General features: G+C 40.4%; 1 long non-coding RNA gene across 1 annotated transcript; it reads right to left on the bottom strand.

Annotated features, from left to right (window-relative positions):
- Nucleotides 1-422: 422 nt before the first annotated feature.
- LOC112174664 lies at nucleotides 423-3,874 on the bottom strand. The gene is made up of 3 exons (XR_002926118.2): nucleotides 3,658-3,874; nucleotides 1,885-2,006; nucleotides 423-705 (listed from the first exon to the last, which is right to left on the bottom strand). It is a non-coding gene; the product is annotated as an uncharacterized LOC112174664 (long non-coding RNA).
- Between the last annotated feature and the right edge of the window lie 8,761 nt (nucleotides 3,875-12,635).

Genomic DNA, 12,635 nt, shown 5'->3' with positions numbered 1-12,635 from the left:
GCAGGAAAATATGTCTTTCACGACGTTCAAAGCACGCCGTAATTATGTCTTTCACTAGTGCAAAAGCACGTCTTTATAGACAGCGTCGTGAAATTGAGTTCCATTTTTGAATTTTAAGGCGACAAAAAGCACGCCGTAAATGAACCCAAAGCACGTCGTGAATCTATTCCAGCCAATTAGAAAATGTTAAACTCACGACACCAGTGCACGCCGTAATCAACACTTACGCACGCTGTAATTTCACATTGTGTGCGCCGTAAATCAACAAATGTATGCCGTAAATTTACATTTTGCACATTGTAAATAAACATTTATGCACGCCGTACATGGACAAATGCGTGCCGTAAATTTGTTTGTTTTTCCTGGATATTTTCCCCATTTCAATGAGCTATTATGTTAACTTTTCTTTACATTTCCACAGTACATTAACTCAAGCACCCAAAAGTAAAGTAGACAAATTAAGAAAATGTGCATTTTATAAAATTATCCATTATATTCAACAACTCAAATTAATCCAATGTTGAGAAACTATTCTTCAAGCCATAATGAAAGAGATCTTCAAGATGAAATAAGAGGCAAGAATGAAAGAGAGGTCTAAAACTTGCCAATCCTTGAATCTCATATATGCTCTTCCTATCTTGTTTTTGAAACGATCAAACATCTTATCGGTGATGCTCTTGATTTGCCTTCAGCTCAATTGCTTACCTGCAAGAAGGAAACAATCATATAACTTACACTTCACAAAGTATACAAATAGAAAAAGAATGCTAGCCAAACAAAAGAATACTGTATCTGCATTGGTCCAAAACTAATATTTAGACACCATACTAATAAATGGCAGCATACTTGAGATATGATACTTCTAGGACTTTACATGAATGCTAAACAAAACCAATGCTCAAATGATTACAGAACTAAGTGAGGGGTACACAAGACCAATGCTCAAATCACCAATGCTCAAACCAATTACAACATGCATTTACTATCTTCAGTGTCTTCACTATCTTCATCAGTCTATATCATAGATGAAATCAATAAATCAATAAAGTACTACTAAGCATAAAATTGATATTAGCACTCAAGTAACAACTAAAATATCAGCACACAACCATTATAGATGAAATCAGTAAATCAGTAAAGTACTACATACTAAGCATAAACAATGATATCAGCACTCAACTAACAACTAAAATATCAGCACACAACCAGAATATCAAAACCAAGTCAAAGATCGATTTCATATCAAAATTATAAAACACAATGATATACAGGCACTATTGCACATTCAAGCAGATATTACCGAAGCATTATTATTCACATCCTCACTATCACGTCTCAGACAATCGTCATCATCAAATTTGTGGCCAAGTTGTGATACATCAAATGGAGCACATGGTATGTACTCAACCTCATTAAGGTTCTCATTCTCATAAAACCCTCTTGAAACTTAAAACTTATGGCCTAAGGTTTTGAATATAACCTGGGATAATATATCCATTCTGTATCCATGGAAGCTTGCCTAGGTGGCTCCAATTGTCTTTTAATTATGAGCAAACTGAAATGAAGGGGAGCTTGATTTTAAAACAAGTCGTTTATTGTGGATGAAAACCATAATAATGCTACTGTTCTAGTAGTGCTAATTGACCCAATTCATTTCATAAAAGAGGACAACATGTATGGCATCTTAACTAGCTAGAGATTTTATAAGCATAGAAAAGAAGTCATTGGAAAAAAAAAACAGTAACAAAATCAACAAATCAGAGAAAAGAAGTCATTGGAGGTAAATAATATGCTTGCAGTGAATGCTAAAACATAAATCAAGTATTCTTTAAGGGGTCAAAAAGTAATCTAAATTGGATAAATGTCATAAAGAAAGTAGCCAACCTTTCCAGCACGTGTGTATATGTAAAGCTTCTCAAGTTCCTGATGTCGCACTAGTTCTGCCTCATCACTAACTAATTATCTGAACATCCATATCCTCCAGCCCCAAACTGCTTGAGGACAGCCTAAAGTAACACGAATGTAATCAGTATGCTTGTTTTTTCTCTCATAAAAAATGAAATGAAAAAAGTGAATTTTTGTCACGACAACTAGCCACGCAATTTTTCTCACCATGGAAAAAGGCATACGAGAACACAACTACCTGTACTAAAAACAAAGCATTTACATTTCATTGGGGAACTAGCCTGCCTTGAATCATTATATGTTTTGGGCAATACAGTTGGAAGGTTATGAACATCTTACTGCATACCGTTATAACTGAGCTACAATGTATTTGTTAGCATACAATACGCTGACATATAGCCAAACTGAAAATGAGCTATTTTTGTCAAAAACAAAACAAAACAAAAGGGAAAATATAAAGAAGATGAAAACAGAGTCTCAATGAGAATTTGTGTTGTCATGAATTAAATAACTAATCACCAATTTTACACGAATTAAAACAGACACCATATATACATATCCGAATCATATTATATATGCCTCCAAAAATATTGTATGGATAAATTTTGGTGTTTCTTGCTGGTAGAACTGAGGCCATGAATGTAGTTATAGCATTAGAGACAAACTACAAGAAGTTATAAGTTTCAGACGGTGGATACAAATCTTAAAATAGATTGTGTAAAGCAATTAGTTCCAACTTTCAAACCTACTTATGTCGAACTATTAGGCGCACATTTAGTACCTGACCCTTTACACAATGGCATTATATAAAAGACTACAAAACCAAAAACCCAAGATAGAAACGAAAGCAGAGTCATAGCAGAAAAGAACAACAGAAAACAAGAAATGTATGTATATAAGAGGTTCTTCATTACCAGAAGCTTCTGTACTAACGTGCACGTTTCTTGATAGCAACACTTCAGCCTTACTAATATGAATAATGTGGCATAACAGATAATGGTCTGTAAGGTATCGAACAATTGGCGGCAATCAACAAAGAATCAGTGAATTGCAGAGTAATATTGTAACACACATCAGCATACACCTAGAGATTTTAATTATAAGCATAGAAGGCACGTTATCACTCTATATCCATATATTCAATGCCTTCCTATCAAAAGCAAATACCAAATTCCAAAACACTTTCGGGTCCATGTATCCCAAGTATATCATGCTTCAAACCCAAATACCACCAGGCATACAAAATTGTCCAGAAAACTCAAAAGGGTTTGAAGCTTAATGAACATTGCTCAGCTCTAAGTCCTAATTCCTAACCATGAAGATGAGCTGATCTAATTGGATTTTGTGCATTTCAAAAGGTTCAAACAATCGATCCTATATATATATACACAGGGAGACTAGCTATTATTTGCAGAACCACAAATAGGAATGTACCAGGAAGAACTGAAACAAATTGAACAAAATCACAGAAGAACAAAATCATAGAACAAGATCCAGAAATGCATAGAAGAAGTGAACCCTTACACTCGACGAACAAAATCAAAGAGAAATAGTTGAGCTGAGCGAAAATCAGGAACGCACACCAAGTGTTCGACGAAATGACTATAACAAAACTTCAAGAATCAACCGCAATTACTTGTAGAAAACCACAATCGAACACCAAGTATGTAAAATCAAAGCTTCGAAGCTAACAATCACAAAAAATTTCAGCAACAATCACATAAGAGTTGTGGATGGGAGAGAAGAAAGTACCTACTGTGGTCGGAGCAATGGGAGAGCGGAGGAGGCCGGAGCAATGGGAGGTAGGAGAAGGTCACTGCGTTTTGAGAGATGAGGCCGGAGCAATGTACGTTGTGAGGAGAGTGAGAGAGAGACGAGGGAGAAGTTTGAGTTTTGGAACGGGCCAATTTTATAAATGGGACAATTTTTTTGTGGGCTGAAATCACAGCGTGCAACGGGAAAACGCCGTAAATTTGTGATTTTACGGCGTTCTTTACAAACATGCCGTAATTTTCTTTAAAAATTTGCAAGATTTACGGCACGCATTTAATACACATCGTAAATGATACTTATTCATGGCACGCATTTGATGCACGCCGTAAATTTTGCGTTGTGAATAATCAATTTTCCTGTAGTGATATTTTATTGTATTGGTTGATGCGTCGACACGTTGGTCACATGTCGCACTGTTGTCTACTCTAAATGCTGCTTATCCTAAACTCCTTGCCCAGATTATCCATCTACGGGCTCACTACCCTGACCATCCTATTAAGTCAATTCAACTTGATAATACTGGGAAGTTTGCATCGAAAACGTTCGATGACTATTGCATGTCACTGGGAATTGATGTAGACCATGTTCATACCCAAAATGGTCTCGCAGAAGCCGTTATCAAACGACTACAGATGATAGCAAGGACAATTGTTATGCGCACCAATTTCCCTGTTTCTGCTTAGGGATATGCAATATTGCATGCAGCGACGCTAATTCGTCTAGGACCACTACAACTCAATCTTACTTTGCGTAACAGCTAGTGATTGGGTACGAGCTTGATATCTCGCACTTATGCATATTTGAGTGTGCCATTTATGTGCATATTACGCCACCACAGCGTACTAAGATGGGTCCACAACGACGAATGGGCATCTATATTGGCTATGAATCTCTAACTATCGTCTGCTATCTTGAACCCTTGACAGGCGATCTCTTTACCGCTAGATTTGCGGATTGTCACTTTGATGAGACAGTCTTCCCATCGTTAGGGGGAGATAAGAACACAGATGTTCAACATGAATGACAGGAATTGTCGTGGTCTATCCCCACTATGTCTCATCTCGATCCCCGTATCGCACAATGTTAGGTCCATAATTACCTAGTAATTATTCCCCTAATCTGGCAGTTTTTCTTAACCTTTGTGTTTATTTTTATATATTTATTATTTTTTCCTCATCATGCTAGGAAATGATGGAAAATCTTGGAAATGCACTAAAAATTCAATCTTAGCACATTTCCTGCTCCGGTTAGGAGAAACTGAGCTAGGCAAGGAAGGAGGAGCGGAAGACTAACCAAATGAACTCCAAATGAGTTGAAACTTTCCAGATCTAATCTATATATCCTAAGGATCATTTCTTATGAAGAGTGAGAAGTGGAAGGCCTTCAAAAGTTTGGCCCAAGTTTCTGACTAGAAGATGAAAACTGTAAAACCGGACCTGTACGGATTCCGGCAGTATTTCTGGCCAAACCACGATTAATTCAGCTTTGAAATTTTACCAAGATGATATAAACATATGTATGAACATTTGTTATGAAGAAACAGAAGGCCAATTCCTAAGTCTCGGTGGAGATTCAATTGAAGGAAGAAAGGAGAAGAAAGAGCGCAAATGGACAAAAAAATGGGTCAATAGAGGTCAATGCCGAATTTCCAACCATTTCCAGCCAAGGACATGTGTGGAGGGCGTGGAACAGCTGTTGACTAGGGTTAGAGAGTCTAGGTGGGAAGACTTTAGGTGTAGGTTATTTTGAAATCCAAAATTTGAAGGATGACAAGTGGTCCTCCTCTTACATCTTATCGTACACCTTTGTCTCCCAATGACCCTTCTATTCTTACTTTATCTCCTCCACCAAAATATATATGGGCTTCCTAAGTCATTTTCATGTGGAGTTAAAGATTAGATCCACATTTTGTGCTTACACATTTGTTCTTTACATCTAGCCCTTCATTTCCTTTGATCTCCACCCTCCATTCATCACTCTTGGCCTATAAAAACACCCTCCCCTCATGGTGGACGTTTTTCATGTCATTCTCTCACTTTCTCACACATCTTTTCACATATTTCTCTTAGTTTCATAGCTTTAGTTCATAGTTTCTTAGTTTTGTGTAGAGATAGGTGTATAACTTCTTGGGTTCTTGGTTTTTCCTTACCAAAACCGAAGTATCTATACACTTTGATCAATCACAACTCTAGTTTCACATATTCGAGTCTTGCTCATCATACTTCTAAGAGACTTTGTGGAGTTGCATGGTGTTTTTGGATCCTTTCTCTTATTAGAAACCAAAAATATCATGCTAGGAAACATTTCTCACCTTATTTTACATCTTGGAGGGTAGAAAGTGTTCTTAGAGGTACGGTTTGGTTCTTTTTGGGTTTAGGGTTTAGGGAACCAAACCCGTGGGTATTCCTTCCTTTGTCTACTATTTTCTCTCTTAACTTAATTTATGGAACTATGAGTTGTGAGTAGAATAAATTTGGGGCTAGGGTTTAGCCCTAGCCTAATTTGTGAACAAACTATGTAGTTAAATAATATGGATCATGCCATGAATTTTTACTTTGCTAGTTTAATTGTTCATCATTTATGCTTCTTACATTTGTCACCTAAGGTTGGTAAATGTTGATAATTTCATGGAAGTATGCTAGGCTTGACAAACTTAGTAAACTAAAGCATGTTGCAAATGTAGAAATGGTAATCTTGTGATAATCAAATAAGGTTGCTTGGGTCCTTACAATTGAGCTTATCATGTAGATGTGGCTTAGGTGTCCGATAATCAAGGGATCTTAGCTTGCATCTACATAGGTCTACTTGTGTCTGATAATCAAGGAATGGGTAGAAACTAAAAGGATTGTAGGAGAGTTATGTCCGATAATCAAGGGGTAGCTTTGATACATTCTCTAGTATAATTGTTTCTTAGTTACTCGATAGTCAAGAGAACCAAGGGGGATTCCATCTTGGCATGAGCATGTTGGATTTGGTTACTTAGAATTTGCACAAAGAAGGTTAGGTGTGATGCCTTACAACCCCTTTTATCTCATTTGATCAAATCTCTTACACTTTGTTACTTTATTTTGCTTTATTTGCACTTTAATTTTAATATAGTTAAAATTAATTCAAAAGCCGATTCACTACTATCCATTGTTAATATCACTTTTGGTAGTTAGGCTTCCAAAGGGCCAAAACTACTGAACTTGTAAAAAGGTAGACTTTGCATGTGTTTTCTAGGTTTAATTTCGCGGTGATCTAGGTAGGGTAGAGTTACTCAATCCCTTGGGTACGATACTCTTTACTTTTTCCCTTTACTAAAACTTGACCTCCTATACTTGGGAGTAGGGAACATCTCACAAATTTGCACATATTTTCACACTGAATGATGTCTCCAACACACAGTCCGAACTTGAAGTGCGACGAATAATCGAGCTCCAGAACATAGCAGATACTCTGCCTGATGCATTTTCTGATATTGCCAAAGTGATAAGATCACACATACCTGCTGCAAACGTGCCTGCAAGGATTGATGTCCCGAATACTGGACATAACACCATACTTGTGACACCAGGAGATGGCCCCATTGCCCAGAATGGTAATGATGTGGCATCTATGGCCGCAGGTCCCGTATGGAAGCACGGTAGACTGATTGGTTCGAAGGATTCTCGCCTTAGAAAGAGAGAGAATGAGGCACAAATAAATCTTTTGATCATCGATACTCAAAATCCGTCCCATGAGAATGTTCCGGATTATGGTTATGTCCAAGAGACATCATTAGGGAATGCCTCAATGTCAGAACCTATCCCTGAGAACATAGAGATCTCTGTAAATTACACTAGTGTACATGGGACGTGGGAAAGAAGCTCCATCATCATTGATGATGTATTCGCGTATTCAGTGGCGCGTGAGATTATTAAGACCAATGACATCGAACCACGCTCCGTTGATGAATGCCAACGTAGAGCTGATTGGGAAAGATGTGATCCAGGCAGAACTTGATTCTCTAGCGAAAAGAAAGGTATTTGGCAAAGTTGTACCAATACCGCCCAACACCAAACCAGTTGGTCACAAATGGGTATTCGTTAGAAAGCGTAATGAGAAAAACGAGATTATAAGGTACAAAGCTTGCCTTGTGGCGCAAGGCTTCTCACAACGCCCTGGAATCTACTACGAGGAGACCTATTCTCCCGTAATGGACGTCATAACGTTCCACTACCTTGTCAGTTTGGTAGTTTTCGAAAAACTGAACATGCAGCTTATGGATGTGGTTACTGCATATCTATATGGGGATCTAGATACAGAAATATACATGAAGGTCCCAGATCAAGTGGCTCTAAACCACGGAGCGCATTTGCTATAAGATTGAAACGCTCACTATATGGATTGAAACAATCTGGACGGATGTGGTATAACCGTCTAAGTGACTACTTGATTGGTAGGGGATATATCAACAATGAACTATGCCCATATGTGTTCATAAAAAGGACAAGTTCCGGATTTGCAATAGTAGCAGTTTATGTCGATGACATGAACATAATTGGCACCCTTAAAGAGTTAAGGGAAACCGCTGAACACTTGAAATCCAAGTTTGAGATGAAAGATCTTGGGAAAACATGGTTTTGCCTCGGTTTAGAACTTGAGCACCGTAGAGATGGTATCCTGATTCATCAATCTACTTATACCCAAAAGATGCTTAGGCGTTTCAACACTGACAAGATTAAGCCTTCAAGCACCCCCAATGGTCATCCGTAGTCTTGATCCAAAGAAGGATCCATTTCGTCCAAAAGATGACGATGAAGAAGTGTTAGAGGCAGAAGTGCCCTACCTAAGTGCAATAGGTACATTATTGTACTTAGCACAATGCACAAGACCGGACATCTCATTCGCTGTGAACTTGTTAGCTAGATATAGCTCTGCGCCAACACGACGCCATTAGACTAGTGTTAAAGATATCTTTGATACCTAAGTGGTACGATTGATATGGGCTTATTCTTTCCCTATAAAGAGATGATGGATTCGGACCCATCACACATCAGGAACTCCGCCAACACTGGCCTGCGTCCTCTATCCCTATCCCAAAACGATATAAGTGTTTTGGCAGGTTTTGCTGATGCTGGGTACCTCTCTGACCCACTTAAAGGTCGCTGCCAAACTGGTTATGTATTCACCATGGAAAAGACTGCGATATCTTGGAGGTCTACAAAGCAGACCTTAGTCGCTACCTCTTCGAATCATGCAGAGATTATTGCTCTTCACGAAGCAGTTCATGAATGTATATGGCTTTGATCCATAGTTACGCATGTTTAAAGAAATTGTGGTCTAAAGTCTACCATAGATGAGCCAACGAGCATCTATGAGGATAATGCTACTTGCATTGAACAAATGAAGCAAGGCTACATCAAAGGCAACAACGCCAAGCACATATCGCCTAAATTCTTTTACAATTAGCAACAACAGAAGCTCCTCAAGATCAAAGCAAACCAGGTTCGATTAGAGGACAATGTGGCAGACTTGTTTACTAAGTCATTGCCCAAATCCACGTTAGAGAAACATGTGGCAAGAATTGGCTTGCGGAAATTATCTCAACTCCCATGATCGTAGTCATCAGGGGGAGATGTCTACATGTTCATCTCAAAGAAGGGTGTGTTGTGCTCTTTTTCCCCTTCGACCGAGGTTATTTTTGTCCCACTGGGTTTTTGTTACTCGGCAAGATTTTTAGTGAGGCAACGAGAGAAGCATTGCGTTTGGGCAACACAAGGGGGAGTGTTCAAGTAAATCTCTAATTTGTGTTTGGCCCAAACTCTAGGTTACTTGACCTAGTAGTAATAGGGATACATTGGAATGATCTAGATTCCTATTCATTATACGATTACTTTCCTTGTATGATTTAAATTCTATGCATTGTAATCCTCTATATAAAGATGCCTCTATTATCAATGAGTACACACAGCGATTTTCTCTCAGTTTCTGATTCCCTAAAACATTTTCATTATTATTTTTGTTTTTGAGTCATAGAATGTCTTTCAACTGTCTAGAATGATTCAATATCTTTGAAATTATGGCTAAAAGAGGATCACAATATTGAGATTATTTTAAATGTTATTCTTTGGTTAATTGAGATATATAAAAAGCATACATATGTAGTGGATATGGATTTCGTGACTGTTTGAGACCAAAAGTAATTTTGGCAAGATCCCTTTAGGGGATTTAGCGTAGCGGGCCGATACCTGCTGCCCAAAATTAAGTCTACTTGGGTTTGGGTTATAGCTTCATCCATTCCAAGATCCATAAGGAAAACAAGCCCTTATTGGAATCAAGTAGCAGAGATTGAATAGGAAACTTCAATCAATAATCCTTCTATGGCAAAGAACAGTCAAAACCCTAGTGTATAAATGCCAGGTTTCAAGGACAAAACAGGACACCAACAACTCATCAAACAATCTCAACGATTATCAAAGCCTCTCCGAAGCAAACCTACCTGCAACCTAGTTGCAACTTAGGGAAGGAAGGGTAACGCCCTCGCAACCCAGCGAAGCTAAAGTCACACTTTAGCAAAACCTGTGCTTTCTCCTACTTCCCGGTGATTGCTCTGCTTAACCTACAACGTTAAGTATCGACTCGGTGACACAAAGAGATCACAACACAAGCCCTTACCCGTAAGGCAGGTTCGTTTCCCGCTTCACCTACAGCTTCTTGTTCAGCGGGATGCTCACTGGTCATCTCCTCAGAGCCAATAGCCACTTATGCGCCCCGAACAGAACTCTAACCCTGAAAAGGGATGTTAGAATCATAATAAAAATCAAAACGGAGTAAGTTAAAACAGCGGTTGCTTTGAAAAGAGGTACCTTTTCCGTAATTGGTCGCGGGGAGTTCCTGAAGCACTGAGAGGAATTGAAGCTTCTGTTGCCACTGATTCTTGAGAGACCCCGATAGTATCTAGAACTGAAACAGGGCCTACTTTTTCCAGGAGATTAGTCACTACTGGTTCACCGCGGGGAATGTCGGGAGGCGGCATTCTGTCTTCAGCCTCAGGCTAACTGTCATCTAGAATCTGTACTGGCACCATAGCCAGCTGCGAATCACTCAAGGCATTGATCGGAGGTGGAGAGCTGGCAGAGTCTGGTGGTATTGAGGCTTGTGTGGAGGATGCTTCACCGCCGGTATTGGACGGTCCTTCCCCACTTTGCCTTGAGGGATGTTATAGGATAGGGGCCAAAAGGGAACAATAAGTTTATTGCTTTACATAATCATATAATACCAGTCGATCAACGATCGGTTCATCTTCTGCCCAGGGGTCTGTCCAGGGGTCTGTGTGACTGCTCTTGAGGGTCAGAGCAGCGGTGAACTATTAAGGTTGAGGTAGTTAGATTAAATTTTGAAAGAAAGCATCAAGGTAATAAGTCCTATAATGGATTCCTTACCATCTGTGAGTCTTCATCATCAGAAGAGTCTTCGACTTCAGGCTCTGTCGCTATAGCCTTCTGCCTCCCAGCCTGACCAGTGGCTTAAGGAGTGTTAGCCGCTTAACTGCTGAAACAAAATAGAAGTTAAGACAGCAAAAGTAAGAGGAATAAAGTAGAGAACATGAGAAAATTACCTCTTGTGATGGTTCGCGGATTATGATTCCGGCTTGAACAGGATGAGGGGCTTGCGTGGGTCGTAGAGCCTATGCTGGTCGCGGAGATTGTGCCTCATCTTCAGGGAAGCACGCGAGCAGTTTAGCATCGGCCTCGTAAGGGTACCTCAAATCTTGAAAGAGGGTCACGAAGAGCTCGTCGTCTCGTTGCTTCCAGCTGTTAACAGAGACTTGAGACCACCAAGGGTCGTAGTCCCAGACGACTCCGTCGACGGGGATAATTTCACCAGCCTCATCGGGGAGATGGATCAGAGAAAGCATGCTTTGGGCTAGAGGAGGTCCAGTCGCGGGGCTAAATCTCCACCAGGAAGTATTGTAGTTCCAAGCACACAGGGGAAATTATATTAACTAGGCCAAACCGCGTTGGCGAGCGAAATGGTTGGGAGCGTAGAGCTCGTGACTAATGTCGTCAGCCGCAGCCTAATATCCGAACAGGAGTTCGCGCAGCGAAAAGCCAGGCCTGCGCGATCGCTATACTCAGGGTCCCTAGGAAAAAACCCAAGTTCGAGTGGAGGCGGGAAACTTCTACTATACACTAATCCTAAGTCCGGCATCTTGTCCAGAGGGTACAAATATGAGAAACATTCAGAGTATGGTGGCGAAGAGTACCTTGCCTCGCGGCAGAGCCGTTGACCCAAGAGTTCGTCAGCTGGGGGAAGCAGTGGAATGTCCTCTCGGCAGAAGTGTGGGAAATAGATTTGAATCCAGAAGTCGAGGATCCAGAAGGGGCCAGAAACTCCAGTCTCGAAGGGATGCATCGTGGCCTGGTAAAGGGTGCGATACAACGCGCCTAGTACAGGTTGTCCAAGACCTACGCAGCGGCCGTTATAGAGGGCTATGGCTAGAGAAGTCCAGGGACAGGTGGGTTTGTTAGAAGAAGTGCAAAAAAAGAACTTACAAAGCTAGTACTCCAGAAAGGAGATGCATCCGGTCGCGTTGTACGCCTTGCGATAATGGGCCATCCATCGAGGGTAAGAGCTGATGTGGGCACTGCAACTTGCCTAAACCATCAGCAAAGGGAATTTGACGAAGTCAAATTGGCCATGCACGTAGGGCTCATCGTGAATTGGTAGGCCGGTGATGGTGAGAATATCCAGCAACGTGATGCTTATTTGTCCGAAACGAAAATCGAAGGTGTTTCTGGAAATATTCCATAAACAAATAATCGCGGCCATTGGCGAGCGATTACCACCACACGGAAGTTGGAAACACAGATCGATGGTGTTGGTAATGCCCGCCGCGTTCTAGCGAGCCAAATCCCTTGCTTGAACTTCGCGATACCAGGTCCCTTTCTTGAACTTCGCGATACCAGGTGAGCTCCGCCGCGCTGACAGTT

This window comes from Rosa chinensis, chromosome 6, assembly GCF_002994745.2.
Source record: "Rosa chinensis cultivar Old Blush chromosome 6, RchiOBHm-V2, whole genome shotgun sequence".
Taxonomy (NCBI): Eukaryota; Viridiplantae; Streptophyta; class Magnoliopsida; order Rosales; family Rosaceae; genus Rosa; species Rosa chinensis.
Note: the sequence above shows the minus strand (reverse complement) of the source record. Positions and strands in the feature narration are given on the sequence as shown.